This window comes from Stigmatopora nigra, chromosome 1, assembly GCF_051989575.1.
Source record: "Stigmatopora nigra isolate UIUO_SnigA chromosome 1, RoL_Snig_1.1, whole genome shotgun sequence".
In the NCBI taxonomy this organism is placed as follows: Eukaryota; Metazoa; Chordata; class Actinopteri; order Syngnathiformes; family Syngnathidae; genus Stigmatopora; species Stigmatopora nigra.
In genome coordinates this window covers 24,290,175-24,307,560 of record NC_135508.1, presented here as the reverse complement: position 1 = coordinate 24,307,560, position 17,386 = coordinate 24,290,175, and the positions used below count along the sequence as shown (strand labels likewise).

At 39.1% G+C, this 17,386-nt stretch overlaps 1 protein-coding gene and 1 long non-coding RNA gene across 2 annotated transcripts in view; one reads left to right on the top strand and one right to left on the bottom strand.

The window, feature by feature from the left end:
- Positions 1-17,386, top strand: part of LOC144206056 (cadherin-4-like) — a 206,816-nt gene that overhangs the window by 52,222 nt on the left and 137,208 nt on the right. The gene's annotated exons all lie outside the window — the stretch shown is intronic.
- Positions 1,630-12,387, bottom strand: LOC144206066 (uncharacterized). The gene is made up of 3 exons (XR_013328287.1): positions 12,175-12,387; positions 3,923-4,082; positions 1,630-3,844 (listed from the first exon to the last, which is right to left on the bottom strand). It is a non-coding gene; the product is annotated as an uncharacterized LOC144206066 (long non-coding RNA).

The window sequence follows — 17,386 nt, the reverse complement described above, 5'->3', positions numbered from 1 at the left end:
TCACCGATTCAGAATGTCCCCCCCAATGACCCCAATGAGGATAAAGCGGTTCAGAAAATGTGATGGGGTGAGACGAGAAAAAAATTATCTTTTGAAAAATGGGTTAGATTGGAAAGGAACATTTCAGTTACACGCGTAGCACAACATGTATACAATTATGGACATGTATACCGACGCAGGATTACGCCTTTTAGGAAAAAGTCAGGAAGACTGACGGTCTATTTCAAAAGAAAGGATGACACATTTTACCTGTTTAAGCAATGTTAGTGTGTTATTTTTGTTAAAACATTGTAAACCAAAGTGAAAATATGACGAAAATAAAAACTCACAAAATAGCGGTGCTGTTGCATAGTTCATGCAACTAACTTCATGCAGAAATTACTTAGCGGAAGCACTGCAGTGTGCACTAATAATGTACACCCGTACTTCGATATACAAGTGCCCCGACATACGAACAGTTTCAGATACGAGTAAAATTTTGAGCAAATATTTCTCTTGAGATACGAGTAGACAACGGACGTGAGAGGCTGCTCATAAGAACATAATGGGCACTGTCTCTCTCCCCGCAACTTCCCCGTGTAATGTCTCTCTGGTTGCAACTCCCTCGTCTAATGTCTGCGAGCACTGGGCGGAGCGTTGCATTATTTTCAGTGTTTTTTCCCGTTAGTCAGTGCGAATAGCTTATATACAACTTCTCATTGGCAAGTGGCTGTGTGATATCCTATTGTGGGGATTTGTGTGCATCAATTTGGGAATATTTTGAAGGGAAGAAGAAAGCAAACATCTCAGTTGCATCTGAAAGTCAGGGTGAATGACAGATTCTTGTGGCTACTTTAGTGTGGGTGTTGCACTCACTGATGACACCCTAATATCTTCTACATGGTGTACTAAGTTTCAATTGCCGTTGATGTTGCTCATATCCCATCACGGTGCTCGCAAGGCCCAATGATTAACAAAGCATACAGAAATATTAAAATTTAAAATAAGTTAGAGGTGCCTTTATTTGGCTGACTCGTTTTTAACTTTTCAAAGTCTTTCCAACTTTGCCTTTTGCTTCATTATGGAACCATAGCTGCCCCCCATCCTCGAGATAAATTTTTCAAAACATGGCCCAAATGAATAATAATCGTTCAAACCCCCTGTGCACCCTATTAGCTCTCCTTACCTCTAACCCCTGTAGCCCTTCATGGCAAAGGCTACTCGACTGAAGCCAATATCGAGTGTTAGGACATTATATAAAATCCGGTTGGGTGTTAGTCCTTTAATGAACAGCAGATCTTTTTGTCTTTGTATTGACATCATTTGTTGGCTTCATGTTTCAACTGTGCTTTGATGCCAGTATGCTATTGAATTTTAATCATCGAAGTATATGACATTCCAATCAGAATAGTTCCATTTGAATTCAGGTTTTGCCTGTGACAACATTTTTTGGTTTCACCTTTATCAAAATTGGATTGCCCAGTATTGCCACAATGCAGTTTCTGCATCCGACTTTCTGTAAAAATGCAGGTAATTTAGCAAAGTCAAAATAGTACAATTGAAAGGAAAGTAGAAATGACAACTGATTGGCATGCAAGACATCCGTTTAGCCTTGACAAAAGGCTAAACACAAATGATGACCACGCCCAGGGAACATACAGATGCATGAATACATTGAGTCTACACTTAAAAGCGAGATATTTTGGTTAAAGGTGAAATATTATGAATAAAACAGATTCAATTCCAGACAATTACATTGTACACTCCATATTCCAAGTTTGACCTTTTAAAGGACTACGGAAATAGAAGGTGTGGGAGTTGTAGAAGAAGGACATAAGTTTGTGGCAACTAGCAGTGGAAGCTTAAATGAGACTGACAGCGACACATTAGCTTCAGACCTATGAAAGTGCAGTGCGCGTAATTGAAGTGGCAGCACATCAGCAGCAGTTATTTGCAATTTGCAATACCACCACTACAAACTCCTTTGGTCTACCTTCTTTCCTGATTTATTTTATAACAAGGCCACATGCATTCTTATTTATTTTGTTTATCTGTCTCTACTTCTCTAATCCTTTTTTGTCTTGTCGCTATCTGCAAGTGTTTTTACACTACTGGTATCCCCCGGGCTTAGTGTGGAACATCACGGTTAGGTCTGACAGTTGACACCTGACTCGTCAGCTTTGCCTCTCCACCACAACTCCTCTAACCTCTTCCTTTGCTGCCCGCTAAGCTAAAGTGACAGACAAAAAAGCTGTCAGCCAGCAAAAGAGCAGAATTATTTTTTTTAAATTTCCTAACGTTTCATATCATAACGTTTCATTTCATAATGTTTCATTTAATAACGGAACTAACTGTGTCACATGTTAACACACCCAGTGAATTTTAAGCACAGTTTTTTTGCCTGTGAGAAGGTGTTGTAAAACAGAAAAATATTTGAAGTAAAATACAACGTACTATGCAGATGGAAGGCACTTTGCTTCAAAGTCGTAGTTGCGAAAAGACATTTCTGCAAAAAGCAGATATACCGCATTTGCTCACATATAAGTCACTCTTGTCGGACAAAAAAAATGATGGCCTAACCGAGAGTAGGGCTTGTGTGCGCATAAAAACACGGCACTATGACACGATGACATCATGACAAAAATGTTGGCCATGTAATAATAATCGGACATAGGCCCTGTCGTTATCATCAACAACAAAAGCCTACTTACCCAGAAACTGCACATGATAAAATTGGTAAATGTGGTCATTTATTTCAAAATTGAGAAAAGATAAACAGATAAAACCAAATTTATTTTTAATGCAATGAATGAAATTCATGACAAAATAGCATCTTGCATAAAGCGGAAAACGTTCCCGACATTGGTCGCTCGGGGCACGTCTATCTTACAATTGTTAAACGTTCTCAGACTGGTTAGACATGAGTATACTTACTTGTGTCTGCTGTTGCCTGCTCGGGGCGTCCGTCTTACCGTAGGTATGGGCTCTGACCATAGCGTATTATGTAGACCAGACATGGCCGTGATAAACAAAAGAAGATGAAATAGGATCACCCCTATTATTTCTACCATACATAAATGTGTCTTCTCATCCAAACAATATCAAAATGAGTAGATATTAGTTGTTACACAATTATGTTAGCGCGTGGGCCACAGTTCTGGGGTTCAAACCCAGGTTGGTCATGCTGTGTGGAGTTTGCATGTTTTCTCTGGGCTTTTGTGGGTTTTCCCCTGGTACTCTGGTGTCCTCTCACATTCCAATAACATGCATGGTAGGCTGGTTGATCACTCTAAATGTCTACTATGTATTAGTACGTGCATGAATGGTTCTTTCTCCTCGTGTCGTGCAATTGGCTGGCCAAGATTTAAGGGTGTCCCCAGCTGGATAGGTTCCAGCACCCCTCACAACCCTTGTAAGAATAAGTGGTTTTGAAAATAAATAAATTAATGTAAATACTGTAACATATTAATATTTATAAATACATTTTTATATCTACGGAGTGTGAAATGTGCTAGGACCCAATATAGGGAAGCAGGTGGAAACGGGGGGGGGGGGGGGTGTAGCATTCACAAAACATTGATTACTTCCCTAAAATTCTCAAAATAACAAGGACTTCAAATCAAAGAACAAAATCAAACCTGACAGGGAAGACAAAAGAGATTGCCCTGGAAGCACAATGAGTTGCAGTCCTCCTCACTCTGTTAGCATGATGGGTTAGACCGTTAGAGGCTGCCTTGCCCTGGAAACAGGATGGGTACCAGGCTGCCTTGCCATGGAAGGATGATGGGTCACAGGCGGTCTAGCTCTTGGAGCTCAAGTCACTGTGGTCAGGTCCTCCGCCGTCCTTCCAGGTCGCCGACAAATGCTGGGATGGGCACATAGGAATGGGGCGCTGGGACGGGTGCATTGGAACGGGACACAGGCGAGCATGTGTTGCACTCACTGATGGCCCCACTCTGCAGTGACTGCGGAGGTTATGGTTAGTAGGCACTGGTTAAAACAATGACCTGGGCTCCGCCGCAGGGCACCACACAGAGGTCCAGTATAGATGGCCAAACGGGAACCCAGGTAGGGGTCTGCGGAAAAAGCATTCAGGGAAGGCTCTGTGGAGAAATTCGCCAAGAGGTGGCGATACCAGGTTGTATAAATTCCAAAAAGTTGAGTGGGATCCATAGCTTGTCAGATCGTTCTGTTATATTTGCGGAGTGTAAAGTGTGGTCGGGGCAATTTAGAGTGTCCAATTAGCATACCATGCATGTTTTTGGAATGTGGGAGGAAACTGGAGTTCCCGGATAAAACCCACGCAGGCCTGGGGAGAACATGCAAACTCCACACTGGTGGACGTGACCTGGATTTGAATCAAGGACCCCAGAGCTGTGAGGCCAATGCGCTAACCACTCAAACAACTATCTAAAAAGCCCTTCAAAATTGGTCATTGTCCCTATTTTGTATGAAATGTGTGAGGAAACACACAAAAATGAGAGAAAATTATGAGGAAATTATTCATTAAAGTCGTAAAATGAAAAAAACATTTGAGAATGTGCCCCTACACTGCTGAAATAGTTCTCTGCACGGCTGTTATAGTGTGAGACGTAATACCCGTGTTTGTCTGCCAGATGGCGGGATGAGCCCGTCTTACCAGGGCGGAAAGCCGTCCACTATGTAGTACTACGTTTTACACTATGAGTGTGTGTTTGTGTGTGTGTGTATGTGAACATATGTGCCACATTGCATTTGTACTGTTTTCTAATCGCTTAATAAGGGGAATTGATAAGAGGAGGATTTAGCCGAGGTGGACAGGTATGTAAAACAAAATCTTGAAACCAGGGACAGTGGTTGCTGTGAGACAGCCAATTGAATTCAATTGAATGCTTTTATTGTCATTATTCGAGATAGAATGAGAGCGATGAAATGAGAGCCCAGTAGAGGTTATCAAGGTACTAAAGTGAAAATAATGGATTATTAAATGTATTTAGTTATGGGGGGGGGGGGGGGGGGAATGTACTAACTTGGATCTTTTTGTATCCTGAGTCACTCATTTCCATATAAAACATTTCGTAACCTGAACATTTCGTACCCTGAGGCAACCGTAAGTAGAGGTATGACTGTATACTAAAGGTGAAAATAATGTACTAACCTCTGAAAATAACTTATCTGCTTAATCCTAATTCAAACAATAATGACTATGAGAGACCTGTGCAGTCTGATTAAGGTGAATTGAAACTGAAAGGTTGATGATTTAGTGTGCAGTTTATTGAGACCTTTTTTCAAGTCAGGCTCCCGGCCCGTCCAGTCCGCTCAGAGCACTATTTTTTGGATAAGGGATATGGTCATCGCCTTAAGGTGGCCCTGGAGCTCGCACTTAGAAATAATTTCGGGGAAAATGCACCTTCAGCTCTGCTAACCCGAAGCTCCCAGAAGTCCTGTCCGCACAGAGCGTTCTATTTTCAGATGAGGGTGACGACGTCCGCCTATGGATACCATTATTCTTCTTCGGCGCTGATTTTAATAACAGTCCCCTGTCTTCTACTTCTAAAATTCAGCATGATTTTTGACATTTTTATGAACATTTTTTATTTGAATACTTAATATAAAATAATGTCATAGACTGAAGCCGCAAAGTGGTGAAGGACGTATCATGCAACATCTCTCTCTCTCTCTCTCTCTCTCTCTCTCTCTCTCTCTCTCTCTCTCTCTCTCTCTCTCTCTCTCTCTCTCTCTCTCTCTCTCTCTCTCTCTCTCTCTCTTTCTCTCTCTCTCTCTCTCTCTCTCTCTCTCTCTCTCTCTCTCTCTCTCTGTCTCTCTCTCTCTCTCTCTCTCTCTCTCTCTCTCTCTCTCTCTCTCTCTCTCTCTCTCTGTCCCTCTCTGTCACTCTCTCTCTCTCCCCGCCGCAAAATACGTTTAATTTTAGTACTATTGACTTCATAACCACTAGTTTTTTGTTACTTTGTGAAAACATGGTGAATTAGAACAAATAAAAAGGATTTTCCATTCCAATATCCTGTTTTTTGGTGATTTTTTTCCGAGGGTTGGATTGAATCAGTTTTTAGTTCATTTCCATGGGAAACGTTGATTTGAGATACTAATAAATTGACGTACGAACGCATTAAGCTTGTATCTCAAGGTGCCACTGTATATGGATCTATTTTTACAGACAGTCATTCCTTATTGGACTGTTTTGCCAGTTAGCTGTTGTACATTTTGAGATAAATAGGAAATTTCTGTTAAATGGGTTTTAAATAAAAGGTTGGTATAATATTTTTGGTGAATGTTAAATATACTGCAATTGGCTGGCAACCAATTCAAAGTGTCCCCAACCTCATGTCTGTGGTTGGATGATGATAGGCTTCACCACCTCCCACAACCCTTGTGAGTATAGGCAGTACAGAATATGAATGAATGCTTGGGATAAACTTTTTTTAATCATACCCTCTTAATCCTTTTAATTTAAAAAAACCTGCTGTTGGCTGGACACCAATGCAGTGTCCCCAGCTAGAAGTTGCATGGGATAGGCTATAGCACCCTGTGGTGTGAAAAATGAATGAATAGGTTCAAAACTACTTTTTAAAACTACAGACTGATAAAATGATATTTCGCTAGTGTTTTAACCATTTCAACTGTGATCTCCTAGTTCATAATGATAGTGTGAGACGTTCTCATTTAGTAAATCATTTTTCATAAAGGACTGTGCCAAATTAGCAGGATCAGCAGCAATAACACCTGCAAAATTACTTTTAATCAACATTCATGTTTTTTGTAGTGATATTGATTTGTTCAAAACAAGCAGAGCTTTGATTACTGAGACCTTTATGCTTTGATAGAAGGCCGAGGGGATTTCTGAAAATGCATGAAACATAAAAGCCATTTAAAAAATAGTTACAAACAATACATAGTCTTTAATCGCCTTACATTTTTTGTATGTTACAATTTCTCAGCTATAAGCTGCCCTCTCTGATTCCCAATTCCCATCTCCATATTCATAGTTCTAATAGGGAGTACAAACGGTTACTTTGAAGGGAACAACTTAAGAAAAATCCTCACAAGTCGTTTCTGAGATACTCTACGAATCAAAAGCATATTATTAGAGTGAATATCATAAATTAATATGCCTGTCTTTGTAAATGAAAAAAATAAATTATTCAATTTGAAATAAGAAATGAGTCCATATTGATGTCAACTTGATGCTTTCTAATTACAGAAATGACAAATTTCTTACCAGAAGTTTAAGATGTTGTTGCAGCCATAGTGTTTCTAATGTAAAAATATCTCACATTTTTCGATAGTTCATGTAACTCCAATAGATCACTTTCGAACTAGAAATAAAATTTAAAAAAATCAAAGTGGAATTTTGTTTTATTTCAAAATCAAGGCTACACGCGTCTGGCCAGTCAGCACATTTAACTAGGTTTAGATCAGTGGTCTCAAACTGGTTCCACATGGGGCCGCAGTGGGTCCTGGTTTTTGTTCCAACCGATCCAGTGCCGACATTTTAGCCAATCAGGTGTCTTTAAAATAAGTAACACCTGACTCTAATTAACTGATTGCACTTGCAAAAGGTATCCTTGTTGAGTTGGAATGAAAACCTGCACCCACTGCAGCCCTTTGAGGACCGGTTTGAGACCACTGGTTTAGATGGACGTGCACTAGGTAAGATGGCTGCCCCGGGACCTAAGTAAGATGGCAATGCCCCCGAGTGAGCAGTGACGGTAACATTTTTTCACGTTTTATGCAAGTTACAAACTTTTTTCTTGAATTTCATTCACAGACGTCAAAATAAATTTTGATTACCGTTTTATCAGCTTATTTTTTCTGTATTTTCAAATGAATGACCAAATCGGCCGCATGTCGTCAAAACCACATTGCGTCACATAATGACACCACAACACCATTGCGTCATAGCGTCATCGTGGAAGCCATCAAGGAATGAATGCAAGATCTCGGAAACTGTTAAGTCGATGTGGTAAACACTCATCTGCCTCCTGAGTAGTGGTTAAAAAATACATTGATATAAATTTAGTTTTTAATGAAGTTGAAATATGCACTGTTATCTTTGTGTGCTTCGCAAAATTGCATCTTTTCAGATGTCAGGGTTCATCACTGGCAGTTGCCTCAATCCTCTGCCCTCTCTCAATGCAATAAGCTAATGCACTTAACCTGACTTCTCCCAGAGGAAATGCTTCCTGACACATGCCAATGAATAAATAGTCTTTTTTTAAGGAGCCTTCATTAAAAACTCCATTTCCTTTTATTCTGGTCCTAAGTGTAATCTGAAACAATTGAATTTTGTCATGTTATGTTCACGGGAATAGTCTTTGGCAAGGCAGGAAGGATTAGGACCCAGTCGCGGCAAAGCAGGTGAGGGCAAGACAATTTGTGCTCATAACCAAAACTTTAATAACTTAGTAGGGACCTTACAAAATAACAAGGACTTGTGGAACGACTCAAAACTAATTACAAATCACATGCAGCCGCGCGACCACAACGGCATGGCAGGAGGGACAAACGGGAGTGGGAAAAACAGCAGGAAGCTGCTCTTGACAATTTGTCATTTATCAAATTGAATGACAGTCAAACTATTTTTCATCTCATCTCATTTTTTTAACCGCTTTATCCTCATTAGGGTCCCGGGGGGTGCTGGGGCCTATCCCAGATGACTTCGGGCCAGAGGTGAGGGACACCTTGTATCGGTGGCCAGCACACCCACACCCATACCTAGGGGTGATTTAGAGTGTCCAATCAGCCAATTATTCACGTTTTTGGAATGTGGAAGGAAACCGGGGTACCAGGAAGAAACCCACGCAGAGAACATGCAAACGCCCGTCAAATCATCTGAATAATTCAGATTATACCAACATTTATTCCAAACAATTTATAACTTTTCTTAATTGTTGTTAGAGTAATGTGCAGTGAGGGCACAGAAAAACATATTGTAACAGCGTGAATGATCACAATCTACAAGTGTCACTCTTTGTTTTGTCATTGTGTGTGTGTGTGTGTGTGTGTGGAAGGTGTGTGACTGTCACTGTGCGCATTAGTTGGCGCTATAACAGAGGGTGGTGTCAGTTTTAATCTGGGACAAGGCACAGATCGAAAGGTCAGCTCTGCAGTGCTATAGCTGGAAACGTGTACTGGAGTGTGCACGTGGACTATACAAAGATAAGCTTACATGGAGACACACTGAAAAGCAATAACCAAAAAAAGTTATTTGTGAAGAACATGAGGTGTGTGAAAAGGTCACCAACACTGAAGATTTGCAGGTGTATACAGCCTAGCAGTGTGTGTTTGCGTATGCGTTGTAAAGTGATGTTGGAAAGTGATACAAGTTCCTCTATGCCTTTTGGGTATTCCTCTTGGGAGCTAAGCAGACAATGTAGCAGTGAAGAGAACAGTGAAGCAGAGACAAGAGTGAAGTAAGAGAGCAGAGAGAGTTGAGTGTGAATATCCTTAAAGTGCTACATTTTGTGAGTCATTATTTTTACTAAATCCACTCAGAGCATTTTTCTTCCCAAAGGAGTTGCACCTCCTTTGTACATCTTCCATCCCAGCCTTTTCTTTTACAACACACCTCAAATCACCTTATAAATTATTCCAAAAAAAAACAAATTGATATTCTGCATTTAGTAAATGGCATGCTGCCACTGCTTCACTGATATTCTTTGTTTTTTAACTCGAGGTGGCCTGCTCATTTAATACTACCAGATTTAAACCGCTGCCTTGATTGTTGACAGATATTGTGTCTCTATTTTCTCCTCTCCACAACCCTAACCCTCTGAAACCCACTTTAGTCTTATACTTAAAAGGTGTCATCAATGAGAATAAAAAAAAACAACATACAAAAGAAAAAAACATTTTTACATGTAGTTTCAGCTAAGTGTTACTCATACCTGTTCCAAGATACGATAGCAATTAGGGTTACAAAACCTAAATCTAAAAAAAGTTAAAAGTGAAAAGAAAATTCAGGCATCCCCAGAAACCTAAATACTGCATTTATCCTGAATTTTCTCTTGAATCTGGCATGGTATAGTTGCTCTCCCTTTGGCTATCTTCCAACACCATGGCTGCTCCCTGATGCTTTTTGAGTGCGTTCAACCTCTTTTCGTCATTTGTTTTCCATGAACAAAGAAATGTTATTCTTTTTTATGTCATGATTGTTGAATTTATAATTTTAAGTGTGTGCATTTGAATTGTAGGTCAGTTGCCTAATGTAACGTCACACCTGCACACTACCCGTTCAACAATAGAAAATGTGTATCCTTTAATTTAGAACCTTTTCTTACTCTCTTGTGTGTTTCTCACATATTTCATACACAATTGGCAGGCATTTATCATTTTTAAAAAGGTTCAGTTGTTAGTATTGGATTAGTATTGTTGGTGAAATGCATCTCTACTTATAAAAAGGAAGACTACACCCTGCACCGGTTGTCAATTTGCAATTCCATTTGCATTCCCAATCGTAAAATCCACCTGCAGGAATCGAACCCACATTTGCCCGCACCGAAGTAATGCAAGTGAACCACTACACCAGGGGTAGGGAACACATGGCTCTTTGGGGGGGGGCATATGTGGCTCTTTTGATAGGTGCATATGGCTCTCCGCTAAAATGTGAAGTAAAATATGAGAACCGCTGTTGAGAGAACTCATTATGTGATCATTGTGGCGCCAAACTACCTCTAGTGTGGCTTTAAACATTTGTTTATTCCATTAGATTCTTCTGCACGCATACTCCCATTGATTATAATTGATTAATGACAACACCCAATGTTGTCAAAAGATCTCAGAGAACTTTTGTACTATAAAAGTTGTGACATTACTACAAATAGCACATATTTTAGTGTATATTTACTTTTACATTTTGAGTATGGCCCTCAAAGAATCACATTTGAAAATATGAATTGTTTATGGCTCTCTCTGTCAAAAAGGTTCCCGACCCCTGGACTACACCATCAGGTAGCATTCTAAAAAAAAAAAAAAATTCTGTAACCAATTAATTTTCTAAGTAGAGGTACCTTTGTAAATAAAAAATCCACACAAAACAGGATCACAATAAAGCCTCCTCAAATGCTGTTCTCATTCAAAAGGTTACTGTTATCTGCTGCGTATTATTATATGTGGAAACAAACAACTTCGATCCCTCTGGATTTTGAGATGAATCCAGGGCGATTGTCTTTTGGAGCGGACAATGGCATCTCAATCCAGACCACGGTTGATAAAATGGCACCATCACCGGAGTGCCAATGCTTTTAGTGCTTGGAAATGTCACTTGCAAAGTAATACCCAGTTGCTTTCATCTGTGTGGTAGCCTCGCTGTCAGTATGTCTGCTTTACTGGAATAATTGTTTTGTATTTTTCCACGATTCAAATGCACACAATTTAGTGAAACACGAGATGCGAGAAAGCCAGGTGGCCAAGATATGAGATGCTGTTTGTCATTGTAGCGCACTGTCTCTTTTGCAGCATCTCTTTCGTGTATAAAATATATCTACGAGCACTGGACGGAGCATGCCATTTTCCCATGGTGTTTTCCCTGTTAATCAATGCATAATACAAAGGTAAAACAAATTAAAACAATTTCAGAATTAGAATTCAGTTTTGTGTAAAGTTACATTAAACATATGTTTGAGTGTATCTGTATATATTAATCCAAGTTAATTTAAATTAGTTTGTTTGTTACGAGTGCATTGTCGTGGAAAGTCCCCCCCTTCTCTCTGTCCCTCTTTCCCTGTACCCTCTGCAAAATCTGTCTAATTTGACTTCTATTAAACATATTATGGGAATATTAGACACTAGTTATGTGTTACTTTGTTAATAATTGGCGAATTAGAAGAAATAAAAAAATTGCAATCCAATATCTTGACTTTGTTTTTTTTTCTTTAGAGGCTTGGAATGAATGCATTTGTTTTTAGCTCATTTCAATGGCAAACGTTCGTTCGAGTTGCGGGAATATCGACATACGAGCTCAGTTCTGGAACCAATTAAGCTCGTATCTCGAGGTACCACTGTATGTGACTTGCTTTTGACAAACGGTTGTCTAAAAATATTAAGTATGTTAAAATGTATTCTTAACAACAATTTCACAACTCATATTGAGATATGATCAAGAGATACTATTGAATCCTTGTACTCATAAAATAGGTTTGTTTTTGAATCATTGACATTTTGCTAACACGTATCTTGACCCATTTTCATTGTTATTACCTTGACATCAGGACTTCTGATCTGTAGGCAGCTTCCTCAAAGATACTCCTAAAGCACCCCCCACCCTGCACATTCTCCACACCTTTTAAAGGCTCCCAATGGCTCAACGGGGCCGGTGTGTATTGATGCACATAGTTGGCAGTCTACAGACAAGATCGAGGGCCATGGAGAAAATCAATGGTTTCAATCTCTGCTTGCTTTAAGTGATGTGATGGCAAAGGATGGAATTGCTTTATGACTTCATTATCGGGTCTGTCGAGTTTATGTATTAAGGAACGTAGCAGTGATCCACTCTCTCATGAGATCAGAGTTGTTAATTTAGGATAATGGCAAATATATAGTGTCCTTTGTCATTGAAGGATTGTATTGCACTAAGCATTGTTTTTGTTTGATCGTATGATTATTTTTACATAGCCATAGTCAACAAAGGACAACTCAATTTTTATTTGTGAGAATGGTAAACACCTTTATTTTGTCTTATGGAAATGCTTGATTTAAAAAATTTGAGCTATTGTCGCAGAGCAAATGTTACGTCAATGGCGACGTCGTGGCGTGGGAGCGTGGAAGTCGACCCAAATGCAGGAAAGCAGGCAAAAGACGCGGAATGCTCAGACAAAACTTTGATAACGTAGGCAGGAGTCATAGAACATAAAACAATAATGGTAAATTGGTCATATCCCTTTTGTAAACAGACATGTTTAAAGAAATGTCCAATACAATTCAATACATTTAAGGTGTAATTACACCATCTGAACACGAAAAAAGAACATGGGCACCGATGCCAATCCCTCAAACCTGCATGTGATGGTCAAAACATCAGACCACATGATTCTCTCTATCGTGAATAAGGCACATCTTATAAGAGGTTATTGGTATGCTAACATAGAGCAAGATGTCAAGGGAAGCCAAAAGTAAATTCTGACATGTTAAGGCACCATCATATGTTATTATTGTTCGTTGTTTTAATTAAAGTAAAAGATAAAAAAAAACATTTAAAAGAAAATGCAAGCTTTTGCAACATTATTGCTCACCTTTTCGTGGTGTCCCGCGAAGGACTCCCCCGGGAGAGCTACAAATATATTTCAACACCCCCATAAGAGGTGGTTTTATTTTCTCTCCGTTTCTCTCAGTATTTGTTCTTTTTTAGTTTCTTTTTTTTCTCTCGCTTATTCTGCCCGGTACCATTGGCAGCTGGGTCTCTCCTCTGGTGAATTTGCTCGTCCTCCCAATAGCGAGTCTAGCACATCTGAGGTTACATTGGGTGAATCGACAACAACAACAATATTGCTCAGTATCCATGCCACTTTCTCAGTTATGGACCTTGTCAATAGTGTTAAACCTGAACTGGTTGCCAGCCAAATCCAGAGCACTAATAGACAAACAAAAATTCACACCTATAAATAATCTTGGAGGATTGATGGACCTACTATAGATAACTCTTTTGTCTTGATACTAAGAATATGTTTAGTGAATTAATTTAAAGAAAGATTCAAAGAGATTAATACACGCTGTTGATATATTTATCAATGGAGTATGCATCATATGTAAAAAGAATGATCTACTTGCTTGAGACAACATCTTCGGCAATTTAGCAAAAGTGAACTTTGCTTCAACAAAATTATGACTTGCACTGGACATTTGTACATATACGAGTCTTTGCTGTACCTGTACACCTAACTTGAGGTAGACGTTTCTGCCAAATACCAAAATGTGCTGCATATGCCACGCTGACACAATGTAAACTTTTGACCACAACTGTATATATATCATTACTCACTTGACAGTTAGTATTATGAAGCGTCATGCTCTGAGTTTTTTCCCCTGCAGACGTGGCAATAAAGTATAAGGAATAGATTAATGAAGCAAAATGCACAACTCCAGAGAGCGCTTGACCACAGCATTACAGTTCATCTTTCAGTAAGGCAGTGACACTGAACTCACACACAAGACATAAAAGGATTGCCTATGAGACAGCTTTTGAAATGTCTGGAATATCCTTGGCCAGAGCAAAGACTTATATTTTACTGCATTGATCTTAAAATTCATTTCCAGTATGCACTGACACATTGTGTAAAAACAAATGTATCTTGAAAGGTGCTGCATAGTAATGAGCAAAACTTTCCAAAGACAGCTATGCGAAAGTTGCCACATTATTTTCAGGTTGAATTTTTCAAGTTTTAATTATGAGCTATACAGTTGTGGTCAAAAGTTTACTTATACTTGTGAAGAACACAATGTCATGGCTCTCTTGAGTTTCCAGTTATTTCTACAACTCAGATTTTTCTGTCATGTAGTGATTGGAACAGATTCTTCTTTGTCACAAAAAATATTCATGAAGTTTGGTTGTTTTATGACTTTATTATGGGTTAACAGAAAAAGTGATCAAATCTGCTGGGTCAAAAATATACATACAGCAACACAAATTATTAATTTTGGTGACTTAGAAAGTTGTGTTATTAAAATGAGCTCCATAGCATACCCTCTTGTCCTCAAAGTCAAAAGAGCTCAGCATGGATCTGAAAAAGTGAATCCTTTACTTGAACAAGTCAGGCAAGTCACTTGGAGCCATTTCAAAGCAGCTGGAAGTCCCGAGAGCAACAGTGCGAACAATAGTTTTTAGGTATAAAGTGCATGGCACTGTTTTGCACTGCCACAATTAGGAAGAAAACGCAAGATATCACCTGCTCCTGAGAGAAAATTGGTCGGTAGGGTGAAGATTCAACCGAGATTCACCAAAAAGCAGATCTGCTAAGAATTAGAAGCTGCTGGAACACAGGTGTCAGTGTCCACAGTCAAGCGTGTTTTCCATCTCCATGGACTGAGAGGCTGCTGTGCAAGAAGGAAGCCCTTGGTCCAAAAGAGGCACCTTAAGGCTTGACTGAAGTTTGCCGCTGATCACATGGAGGAAGATAAGACCTCCTGGAGGAAGGTTCAGTGGTCAGACAAAACAAATATTGAGCTGTTTGGCCACAATGCCCATCAATATGTTTGTAGGAAAAAAAGTGAGGCCTTTAACCCTAAGTACACCATGCCTACCGTAAACCTTGGTGCTGGTTGTATTACGCTGTGGGGCATTTTTTTTTTGCCATTAAAACTGGGTTGCACTGGGTGCTTAACAGAGAGTAAATGGGATAATGAAGAAGGAGGATAAGCTTTAAATTCTTAAAGATAACCTAAAGTCATCAGCCTCAAGATTGGGTCTTGGGTGCAGTTGGGTGTTCCAATAGGACAATGACCCCAAACACATATCAAAAGTGGTAATGGGATGGCTAAATCAGGCTAGAATTAAGGTTTTCGAATGGCCTTCAACAAAGTCCTCACTTAAGAGAGACTAGAGAACTTGGACAATGCTGAAGAAACAAGTCAATGTCAGAAAGCCATCCAATTTAACTGAATTGCACCAATTCTGTCAAGAGGAGTGGTCAAAGATTCAACCAGAAGCTTGCCACAAACTTGTGGGTGGCTACCAAAAGCACCTAATGGAAATGAAAATGGCCAAGGTTCTTGTTACCAAATATTAGCACTGCTGTGTGTATATTTTTGACCCAGCAAATTTTATCACTTTTTTCTGTTCACCCATAATAAAGTCATAAAAAAAGGCAAACTTCATGAATGTTTTTTGTGACAAAGAAATATCTTTTCTAATCACTATCAGAGAAAAATCAGAGTTGTAGAGGTAACTGCAAACTCAAGAGAGCCATGACTTTATGTTCTTCACAAGTGTATGTAAACTTGCCTAACGTTGCCTGTCATTCTTTGTATGGTTGTATGATTTACATCGGACACCCATCACTCCCGCGGAAACTCAGCGTTGTCTTTTTACATCTCTTAACTGATTATTCCGCTTTCTTCACTTTCAACACAGACTTGTTTATGTTGGGGATCCTTGCAGTAGCTCCATTTCCATTTTTCTCTGCGTAGCAGACATGTTCCAGTTTTAACTGTGCCTCATAAGAGCTTCCCTTTCTAGGTGGCATATTCAGGGGATTGATATTTTTCAAAATGAATGCCTACATTATATATACATTTCTATTGGTACATATATTTTCCTTGTTATTTTCTCGTTTTGCCCTGTGATTGAATGGCCACCAATTCAAAATGTCGCCCTGCTGGGTCCCATAGTCAACTGATATGAGATTCAGACTCTTGTGAGGATTGGCGGTTTGGAAAATAATTGAATAATTTCCTGCCTTTATCTCTTTTAGGACACAATGGCTCCAGTGCCTCCCCACGAACCTTGTGAGGATAAGTGGTACGAAAGATGAATGAATATAATTTTAAGGGAAAGAATACCTTCATATTTTGTTGTCATGGTAAATCGAATTAAAATTGCTCAATTTTCAATGCTGCAAACCTAACAAAAAAGTAGAGAAAATAAAGGCCATCAATGTGCTACTTCTGAGGACCCTCTACTTTGGAGGACATAAGAACTTCAAAAAGACACAGATTGATTTGTTGCCTGTTTCCTGAGGGTCAACTTTTAAATAATAAAAAATGAGGCAGGGCTCCTTCCTATCTGTCGGTGCTCAGCATGTTCTCTCATGTTAATGTTCTCTGATGCTCTGATGGACAGACTTATGCCCAGGGATAAATCATTTCCTGGTCATCTGTGAATCTGACTTTCATGCGGTCGAATAAATGTGTCGTTTGCTTCTTCTGAAATTCCAACTCATTCTATGGCTATCTGTCTCTTTCCCTCACTTAGGTTTGCCAACTATTCCTTGAAAAATGAAATTGTCCCTTATTCACAACCGAAAGTGCACATCACGTATTGAGCTTACAAGTAATGCGCTTTGTCCCCTATTTTCAGGAAATTGGAAAATAGGGTCCAGTTTGTAGAATTAATGATTTATTGTAGAGTGCCTTTTAGAATAAACACGCAGGCGCTATCTCGATAACTATCACATCTTTTTTTGTTTCAAATTCTGAAACTTCAAACTTATTCAAATATGAAAGTAACTATTTTAACTTACTTTATAAGCAATGAGAATATGAAATATGATTTTAAGAATTATTTTTGTTTTTCTGTTGTGCAATGAGGATAAGACAACTCCCTCATTAAACTATAAAATTTAAAGAATAAAACCTGCAGAGATTTTGACAGGGGTCTTTATTTTATAACTTTGCCTTCAAATCAAAAGTTGCTGTGCAATATGAAATAAATAAGATAATCAACTGAAGAGATCTTCACCATTGGCAGGCAGACTATTTT